Here is a 10,287-nt window from a genome sequence, read left to right as displayed (position 1 = left end):
ATTGATTGCAGTAAAGTTTCTCTCTGGCCCCTCTGTCAGATCTCAATGTCACTTTATCAAGACTTCCCAAACCATCACTGACCTATATTAGGTGATGCTCCCAGGTCACCAGTGTTGTTAAGCCCACCACCATGCTGCATTTTAATCTTAGTCCCCATGAGAAGTGCAGAGTCTGAGAGTCAGATTCCCTGTTCCTATGCCACAGGGTGTCTGACTGAGGATATATAAAAACATAGGTGCAAAGGCAGGCTGACTCTCCTTCAGAACAGTTGCAATAGCTAAATACCTGTTACAAACTGGTATTGGTTCCATCAATAGTCAAATGACTGGAGGCTTCTCCTGCGCTCAAACTAGAAATGAAATGCTTAATCAGACGCTTTTTTTTTTAAACTTGAGGACTTTTTCAGATGACCTCCAAATGGGCTGTGAATTCTAAAAGGAGTTCTCTTTAGTAAAGCGGCAGGGTCAAGTATTAACAGGATTGAGAGAACGAGGGTGGAGAGAAAGATTAGAAACAGCAACAGCGTGCACTATCAAACCAGCCTCCTTGAAGGAGAAAACATAACGTGTTAGCACAATGCCCTGAGGTTTGGTCCCCAAGTCATTCTTGAGCATGAACAACATAAACCCAAAGGCCCATGGAAACCCTGGGCTGGAACATGACACAGCAGCTGATGCCAGATAGACACATGCAAGCTTGCCCGCCCAGACTCTGACCTACATTTATTAGGATGCCACTGGTTAATGACACTACACAAAATCCGGGTGTACAACTACATAATACATCTGACGTATTGCGTGCTCACTACCTGAAATCTAGTCCATTTCTCGATAGTTGTTTTTCAAGTTCTAGCAAAGGAGGCCTGTATGTAAAAACTTGTTGGAAAAACGAATTTCTATTATTTTCTTGAGCAGCCTCAGAAAGAGCCTGAAGAAGCAGCTTAACAAGCCAGGTCAGTCTAATCAACCCTGGGATCAGTGAGTGACAAGCAGATGTCTCATCCAGATCACCCATACATATGGTGTTCTTTCTGGAGTCATGCATTGTGCCAGCTTGTACTTTCAAAGGAGCTTGTTCTTTAGCTTGTTTGCCAAATATATATATATATATATCTCCTTCTCCCATCCCACCTACTCTACCAGCTTTGAATTAACTTCTTACCCTTGTCTTTCAAAAAGGTAGCAGTCTTTAAGGTCTGCTCATGGTTTAAAATAAAATCTAGCTAACTCTTTACCTAGCTCTTTGTCATTCTGATTTTTCTTTCCCTTTAAGTTTTTTTCCTTCCATTTGTTTACTTGTTTTGTTTGTTTTGTAAACTTCCTTAAAGAGATCCTGGCGCTCAAATGCCTGCTGCTACTCCAGGGACTGGCTGCCTCTCAGAGTCTAAGTATCTCTTATTTATGTTTGGCAGCCAGGCAGCTGGTCACGTTCTCCTTTCTTTATTTCCCAGCTATTTCTTTTTGATCAGTGGTAACCTGTGGCTCCTTTACTATTTTCTCTGTCTGAATATTTTATCGTCAGCGAGCTTTGATCGAAGCTCTTTTGATGTAGATTTTTATAATGTAATCTATCCTTGGCTTATTGTGTGTTTTCATCATAATTTGGAAAGAAGTCTTTTTTATGCCATACTTCACAGTAGCCACCATCTTTATTTTATTGTCAATTTTTAACTCACGAGTGAAAGCGGTAGAGATATTGTCTCTGTTCTGCAGAGTCTAATTAGAGCGGAGTTGGCAAATACTTTTTAGTATGCACTATTTCAATTTAAGCTTCAGCAAACTGCCAGATCTCTCAAACTTGGCTGAATAAAACCCAACATTATTTCTATGCTTAAAATATTCAAGTTTAAGAGAAGCAAAACTTAGTGGTTAGAAACATGTACTATGGAGGCAAACTCTGTGGGCCTAGTTCCCAGTTCCCTAGGATTTACTAGCCATGTGACCTTGGGTAAGTGCCTTAAATACTCAGTGCCTCAGTTTCCTCTTCTGTACAATGCAGAAAATGTTTGTGTCTATCTCATAAAGTTATTGTGTGTATTATGCTTAAGAATATAAGAATTAGAACATAACCTGGCACAGAATAAGTGTTATGGAGCAGTTTGCTGTGACCAAATTTTCTGTGTGTATTTTTGCTTGTCCAGGACAGTCATTATCTAATCTCTATAATTCAAAACCAGCATCCTTGCCAAGCATTGTGTTACTGTGAAGATTGTGTGAGATAAAATTTGCTCCCATGGTTCTACATATTTCTGAGTCTGGTGAAAGCCAAGACAAAAGTTACTGTATTCTGAACTGTACCCTATAATGAAGATTATAAAAAGGTGCCAGTGTATTAAGAGGATCCTGTTCGTAGACATTTAAATTATATTAAACTCATACAAATCTAAGAATTTTTTTTCATATTTGGCAATTTTGCAAAGACTGACAACTAGGCTCCATTGCCTGTTGATGTGAATCAGTTGGAAATTCTTATGTTCTGGTGCAAGTTAGGATGTCTAATCAATAGGTTTATAGATCTCTGAGGGGGGATTATATTCATCAAACATCATTTTGGAATGGCGACAAGAAGGGGTAGTCAACTTAAAATAACACGGCTCCCCAGCAGCATTAATCAGGCGGCTGTGAGCAATGCATTCCTCCTCCCTTTTGATTTATTTCTCTTACAGTGGCCATTTTTTTCCAGATGAAGTAACAAGACTGGTTCCTCGGTGTTCACAAACATTTTCTAGATAAGTCAAAGCAAAAGGACTGAATGAGGCCTTCAGAGACAGTGAAACGAATACTTAAACTGAATGCGAGGATTTGTGAACTCATGGTGAACTCATCGGCTAACTATTTATAAGGATCGTTGAGACTAGGTCACATTTCACAATTGAAGTATAAGCCCAAAATATTTCCACTAGATTATTAAACTTTTTATAATTTATATTCTTTAAGCTGCATGAACTCCACTTTACAAATGAAAAGAAAAATATGGTTTTAGGGGAACCGGTATTTATTTGTTATACCACGTAAATACATTGCCTGAGTGATTTTGCCATTGAGTCAAGCAATTGTTCCAGCGTTGTTCTGAAATGTTGTGAAAGGGTAAAGTAGAATCGTGATCAGCTTTGATTGCATTTGCAGTGAAACAGATAGGGTTTAATGCGACCCCCACTGGCTAATCACCTTAGGCTCTTTATCCAACCTCTGTTAAGACTCAGTTTTCTCGTCTCTGAAATGGGAATTAAAAATACCTCTGTCACAATGGTGTTGTCATGAAGAAATGAGTGATTCATACAGAATCCTTACCACCACCACCCATGGTCCGTGACAAGTGCTCAGTAAAAATAGTCTCTACTAGAACTGGTAGAGTCAATCAGCCTCCAACACCTTAGTATCCGATCAGTATCTCTTTAATAATCTGGTTTATTCCAAAAGTACTGATCAGATTTTATTTATTTTTTTGTGTTCTTTAGACGTTTACTTGCTTGAGCAAAACACGAAGCTCTGTGTAGAAACCCTACACATTCATTTCATGAATCAGTTTGACATGAACTAAAGTGTCAGCTGGGGAAGCCTGTCACCGAGGTATGGCGTTATGCACTTTGCAAACTGATTACAGTGCAGTTTTGTGTATTGACTGGAGTTCGGGAGGTATGTGTTAGCAGGGGATGGCTTAGACCCATGAGATCCCTGCTCTGAAAGCACCCTTGTCCATCCAGCCCGTGCAAGGTGCCATGAGAATTTCAAAAGAAGATGACTGTCTTTCTCAAAGAGCTTTCAAACAAGGTTGAAAGAAAAGCAATTGCAAGATTATATGTGTGTACATAATCCTAAATAAAATGTTCTATAAGAAAGAGGGGGGAAATTGTACTAGGGGTTCAATAAGCATACCTGAATAGAGTCTTTATGAACTGCATTGTCTGAGAAGCTTGAGAGGAGAGGGCTGAGTTATCATGATTAGTGGCAGTGAGTGGAAGCACACTGGAAAATATGGGAGAAGATGTGAAAATGAGCATTGTCAGAAATGAGCATGGGTGGAGGGGAAGGACAAAGGCACTGAATTAGCCTGACACGATCTGATCATTTGCTTGGAGACAAAAGCCCAGATATCAGGGCAGCATATTGTAAGGTTTAAGGGCAAAACCTTCGGTGACACATTGACCAGGTTCATTCAGCTGTTGGCCTATCAGCTTATCGGTCCTCCAAGTGGCCAGAACCTCATCATGCCTCAGTTTCATCATATATAAAACAGAGAATAATACCACATCGAGAGGTGCTATAGAATTAAATAAGATAATGCCTGAACTACTTAGCACAGAGTTTGGCACACAGTTGACCCTCGATAATACTGGCTGTTACTATATGTCGAGCAACAGCTGTTTCATGTTTGTACGTAAAACAGCTCTGTGTAATATTCAGGACAAAGCTATCAAGTAGGTATTTGGTCTCCATTTTAAAGCTCAGGAAATGAGGCTAAGGAGATAAAGAAGTTGCCAAGATCACATAGCTACTAAATACTGAGTTTTGAGTGACTCAGGGCCCACTTGACTCCACAGCCCAGTTCTCCCATTATGCCGTCCTGTGTAAGCCCGCAAGATAAGTAAATGAGAGCTGGGTTAGGGAAGGTCTGAGAGCGTCAACATGGTCCTAAGCTAGACCAGTGGACGAGTGGCATGGGCATCACCTGAGAACTTGTTAGAAACGCAAATTTTCTGGCCACATCCCAGACCTACCAAATCTGAAGCTCTGGCAATAGGACCAGCAACCCATCAATTTATGATTTAACAAACTCTCCAGTTGATCTTGATGCACATGAAAGGTGAGGACCACTTTTTTTAACTAAGTTTTATGATTTATTAAAAAATCAAGAAAATAGGACAGAGGATGTTTTTACATCTCTTATAGATGAACTAATAAAATAAGACAGTTAAAAAAGAATTACTGTGGCAATGACTGAACTTCAACCTATGGACTTCAAGTCCATACTATCAGTCAACCAAACTGATGAATACAGAATATTGTATCAGCTAGGAGCTGTGGGGTAAACTTGCAATACTACAAAGAAGTCACCTAAGGAATAAATGGAATAAAAATGCACATACACACATGATGTCTATGCTGTTTGTACTGGCTGTTTGTAAGGCCAGTAACAATATAGTAATTCATATTTGTCTCCCCGGTGTCTAGCAAAAGCATGCAAGAGTGCTTGCATGCACACCCACACCCACACACATGCACATTTTGAAACTCAATCAGATGTATATGTCCATGGAATCCTTCTTAAAGTTATTAAACTTTTTTCATTTTCTGCCATTGACCCCTTTGGCAGTCTCAGAAAGTCTGTGAATTTCTTACCAGAAGAGTGTTTTTTAAATATCCAGAATGAAATGTGTCTAGGTCTTATTACAAACATTCCAAACATATTGAAATACAGCCATTAAAATATGTAAAAATAAATGTGATACATAGCAATATTGTACTTCTTATTAAATAATAAGATTTAGCAACAGAGCTAAAGACTGTAATTTCAGAGAAGTGATACAATTTAAACCATATGATGAGATACCTGCAACAACTGGAATGCAATATGGAAATAACAGCGATTGCTTTGGTAACAAATTCAAAAGCATGGCTAATACTATAATGGTGTGTTGCTTGGATGCATCAATAAAGGAAATGCTAAATTCCCATTAAAGTTTAGTAAAAAAAAGCACTAATTTTTCCTTAAATCCCTGATCCTCTTATACCCAAGTTAAGGTCTGCAGGTTTTCAGCTCGACTTTAAAAATCCATGAAGTCTATGAACATAGACTGCAATAGCAATGAGATGAAACTGTCGATTACACCTTCCTTATTTATGAGCTTTCCAAGCAAAATCAGCTCCCACGTGATGGTGATGACCGTCCACATGGTTGATTTGGCTGAACTGGTTGTGATGTTTCAGAAACAAAAAGCCCTCTCCTGGCCTTTCCTAATGCTTCCTTTCAAACATGGTCCAATTTGGAAGTCTCCTACCTAATGGCTTAATTATTGCATTCAGAAAATGTAAATATGATACTTTGGCTTTAGTTAGAGAGGAAATATGTCCCATTTACAATGCTGGCACTGTGTCGAAGTGTGAGGCAATTTGCAGGAGAGAAGGCTCTTTCTCCTCTGGGCTGCAGCCAGGAATCTTGATAATGCTCGCTTTTATCTGAGCGAATCCTGGGCCATTGCCCTGCTAACATATTCAACCTGTTTTCATTCTAATTCTGCCTTTTTAATAAAATACTAAAATCAAATAGGATTCCATATTCTTATCCCCAGATTTTAGATATCGTGAATCTGCATTATTTTTGTGTAGGAAAAAGACCCAGGGAAGGGGAGAGGGACACTCGGTAATCACATCAACTGAATGGCTCATGTGGCCATAACTACACCTTCGATGGAGAATGGGAAATTGTCTGGATAATGCTGAATTTATATTTTTATTTAGAGTGCTTAAATAAAACAAGCATGTTTATGTGAACTATGGTAACAGGGCATGAAAAGAGCAGCAAACTTTGCTGAGCCTCTTTCTGGCTGGGCAACCTTGAGCAAGTTTGTTGAGAGGATTCAATTGGTTATTTCATAAACTACAAAGCAGCATGCAAATAGTAGTTCTTATTATTGGAATACCCACATAATTTCCTCAGTTTCACTCTGCTAGTGCAGAACTATGGTTTGTAATGGTAAAAAAAAAAATTATGTAAGATTCACAGGGTCATCTTTTTTGGTAGATTGGGAATCATGACCCAAACCAAAAATGTTTAGTATAAGGAATATTTTGAATTGCTAACTTTTAAACTCATGTGTGTAAATGCTAGTAAAGAAGTGGTGATGGTCCAGAGAGCATCCCACTCTGTGAAGACTGCCACAGACACTCTCAGCCATTTACTAATCCAGAGCAGATTGTCAAGTGTAAGGTTCTACGGGACACATTTCGTGCTTGAGGATTGGTATCATATGCTTGGTGAGCGAGGAAAAGCTACTTTAACTCAGCTGCTTTTTTTTCCCACTTTCCAAACATCTGAAATATCAGAATGAATTGGGCCATTGTATAAAGTATTAACAAGGTCAGTTTCCTCAATACTCAAAGGGTGCACGATCCATGGAGCAACGCAGAGAAGAACGCTGTACGCGAGGATTGTGTATTTACAGCATGTATGGCTCATGAGGGCCTGGACTGAAACAAAAAGGAGTTCCAAGCTCCCAAAATGATGAAAAGTAGAAACGTGTTCTTAGTTATATTACCAATCATAGCAAAAACGGGTCACTGTGCTCTCACCATTCTGTGCATTAACTTCTCATTCCGCATCATGTTTCGACTATTAATTCACGTCACTAAGACCAGTTCAGTAATTAGTTTTGCAGTGTTATTTGTCTTGCGGAGTTTTTCCTTTCCTGATTCAAAAGAGTGGGGTATTTATAAATAAACAGTGACAAGCTTAATAAAATGTACCGATGTGAGCTATTTATAAGCAGAAACAAGAAACTTAAATGTCGTATTGCTACATGATTTCAAAAGTCCTCCTTTCCATCACGTAGTATTATTAAGGCGGCATAAGCATATGTAATGATAATACTATATACATTTCATCCCAGGGATCATGAGTTTGGATTGTATTTATGCGGCATAGATGGCTGAGACTATGATATAAAGTTATTTTTAATTGACACAACTTTGCAGTCTTTAAAAGGGAAACCTGAAATCTAAAGCTGACAGGTTTTTCCAGGAAATAAAGGTTCATTTCAAAAGAACCGTTGGAGGCATACACTTTTAGAAATCGAGGCTGTTTCCTCTTCAAGTGCGATCTCTCTGCGTTGTCACAGCTCATCTTCTGGGCGAAGTCACATGGTCCGAGCGGAATGCAGGACGTTTGCTGAACCAGGTGGACCTTATTTTTACAGTCTCACATCCAGTTTGCTGTCTGTCATCACGTGGACTTAATGTCGGCAACTGACAGGTTTCAAATATTGATGGGCAAATGCTGGTCGATTCAGAAACTTGGAACTTGCCCAAAATACCCAAATCTCGCAAGTCTGTAAAATCAGCCAGGCCAACAGGCTGTTTGGTGAAGTGTCCACAGCCTCGTATTTTCACATGTGATAGAAAAAAAATACCACAGGAAAGAACTGCCCTTTTGATATATTACCCCATGAATTTCTGAAATTTCATCACCTGGCTTGGAACCTAGTTTGGAATCAGCGACGGGCCTCTCCAAGGCAGACAGGACACGTTTCTTCAAAAGCATGTAGCCCATAAAAAATGCACTTGAGAGTATTCTCTATTCAGTCTGTTTTCTTTAATGCTTTTTTCCATATTTTTCTACATCCAGGATGTTCAAGAGAGAATGTGAAATTCACTCTCTGCTTCAGAGAGTGTCATGACCTCCCAAAGAAGCCTCCTGTCTGTGTGGCCTTGTTGCCTTTTGTGACAAGGACACTACCTAGAGTCATGCTTGTCTCAAAGAACCCCATGTGGCTTTTTTGCCTTGTTGCTTACTGCATTTTTTTCTCCTGTATGAGTTGAGGGGGAAATGAAAACTACAATGATGCTGGTTCTGTGTGTAGACTGTGTGTAAGCGCTCACTCTCGTCTCACATAGGGGGTGATTTAATTTTCTTAATTATTCCATGCTAACAAATTGCCCGTGTTTTGTGTGACTAGTACTGCAGAATAGCTGAATGCAGAAGAAAATGAAGGTCCCATATCATCTTGCTTAAGTTCTACTCTGTGTGTGTGTGTGTGTGTGTGTGTGTGTGTAAGATACAGAACCAAGGTGTGCCTACTTGGAATTCTAATGCCGAAGGAGAGAGCTGATTTCAGGATTTGAATAATTTCATTTAGTCAATAAAGGGATAAATCATTCTGCAGCAGATATTTTTCCTTGACGCGACTTTGGATTAGAAATTCCGTCCATCTCCGAGAAGCACTTATGCAAATGCTGGCGATAGTGGGGTGGCTGATTGCATTAGAGCTGGGGTGACTGGATTACCTGCGCGGCCGTGATGAAAAGATCAGTGGGTTTGCCTGCTGAGATGAAATGGATGCGACGCATTGTATCATGTCATCAGCAAATGTCATTTTAATAGGACTACAAATCATTGTGACATCAACAGCCTCAAACAAATCTTCTGGATATTTAAATATGCTGGTTCTTCCCTGGGGGCCAATGAAAGATGTTTTTAAAAAAGACTCGGTCATAAAGTAGCCACATCTAGATAGCAAAATTTTCTATTTATTTGAAGCTATAAACTAACCTCCACGGTCAGAGGACAAGTGATACTGTGGCTGTTATGAGACTGTGGATGATTAAAAGCCAAACAACTTACAATCAACTCTCAACCTGTGCGCTACAGGTATGGAGAACAGTGGTACAGATATTTTTTAATAGCAGAATAATCAGAAATCTGTTACAGGCACGATGTTCATTCCTCCTATCCCTAGACTCAGAGAGAAAGACATAGCTCTGGGAGTGAGGAATACTGCCAGCAACAGTTATCAGACAACTTAGACTTCTCTAATGCATAGATAATCAAATTTGGCACTTTCTCGGACTACAATTACTCACAAATGCCTGTGATGCCACTCTCTTGTTTCTTGGACACAATACCTTATGGGTTTCTAGGGGGAAAAAATTAAACAACTAAAATTGTTTTGACATAAATTGAATCAACCAACAGAAATCAGATGAGAGCCCAGGTTTTTCCTAGAATGCTAATTATATAATATCTGTAACTCCTTAGTTCAAAGATCCATCCCCTATATGTCACACATAAAAATACATACAAAATAGTGCATTTAAAACATTATAATTGTATTTTAGGAGTGCTTTTATCACTTTATCTCAAATTATTAGAGACTTAAAAGAGAAGTATGGGAAGAAAATAATAGAGTAAAAAATCAATTTTGTATGTCCTTTGGGTGTCCTTTAGAAAGGTAAACTTAGGACAGCCTGGGAAACACTTTCTGCCTAAAGAATGTCATTCCATTACCTTCTTAAAAGCGTAGAAATGTCGAATATGAAGCCAAAAATGCTATAATTAAAACAAAAAAGCTTCAGGAAAGCCAGGGAAAGGAATCCTGGAGATGTACCCTGAGATCCACATTGAATTGCCCTGGCTGGGAGTTCAAGTGGTGAGATACCAAAGATGAGCAGAGACATTACCCACCTAAGAGTACTCTAAGCCTTGCTTACTTGGAGATTTACAGGACACAAAATGTTGATGATGTGTTCTGTCTACAGAGGAACATCTGTGGTCACACCTTAAACACTTTGAAG

Source organism: Miniopterus schreibersii (assembly GCF_964146895.1).
Source record: "Miniopterus schreibersii genome assembly, chromosome: 7".
In the NCBI taxonomy this organism is placed as follows: Eukaryota; Metazoa; Chordata; class Mammalia; order Chiroptera; family Miniopteridae; genus Miniopterus; species Miniopterus schreibersii.
This window is presented reverse-complemented; position numbering follows the sequence as displayed.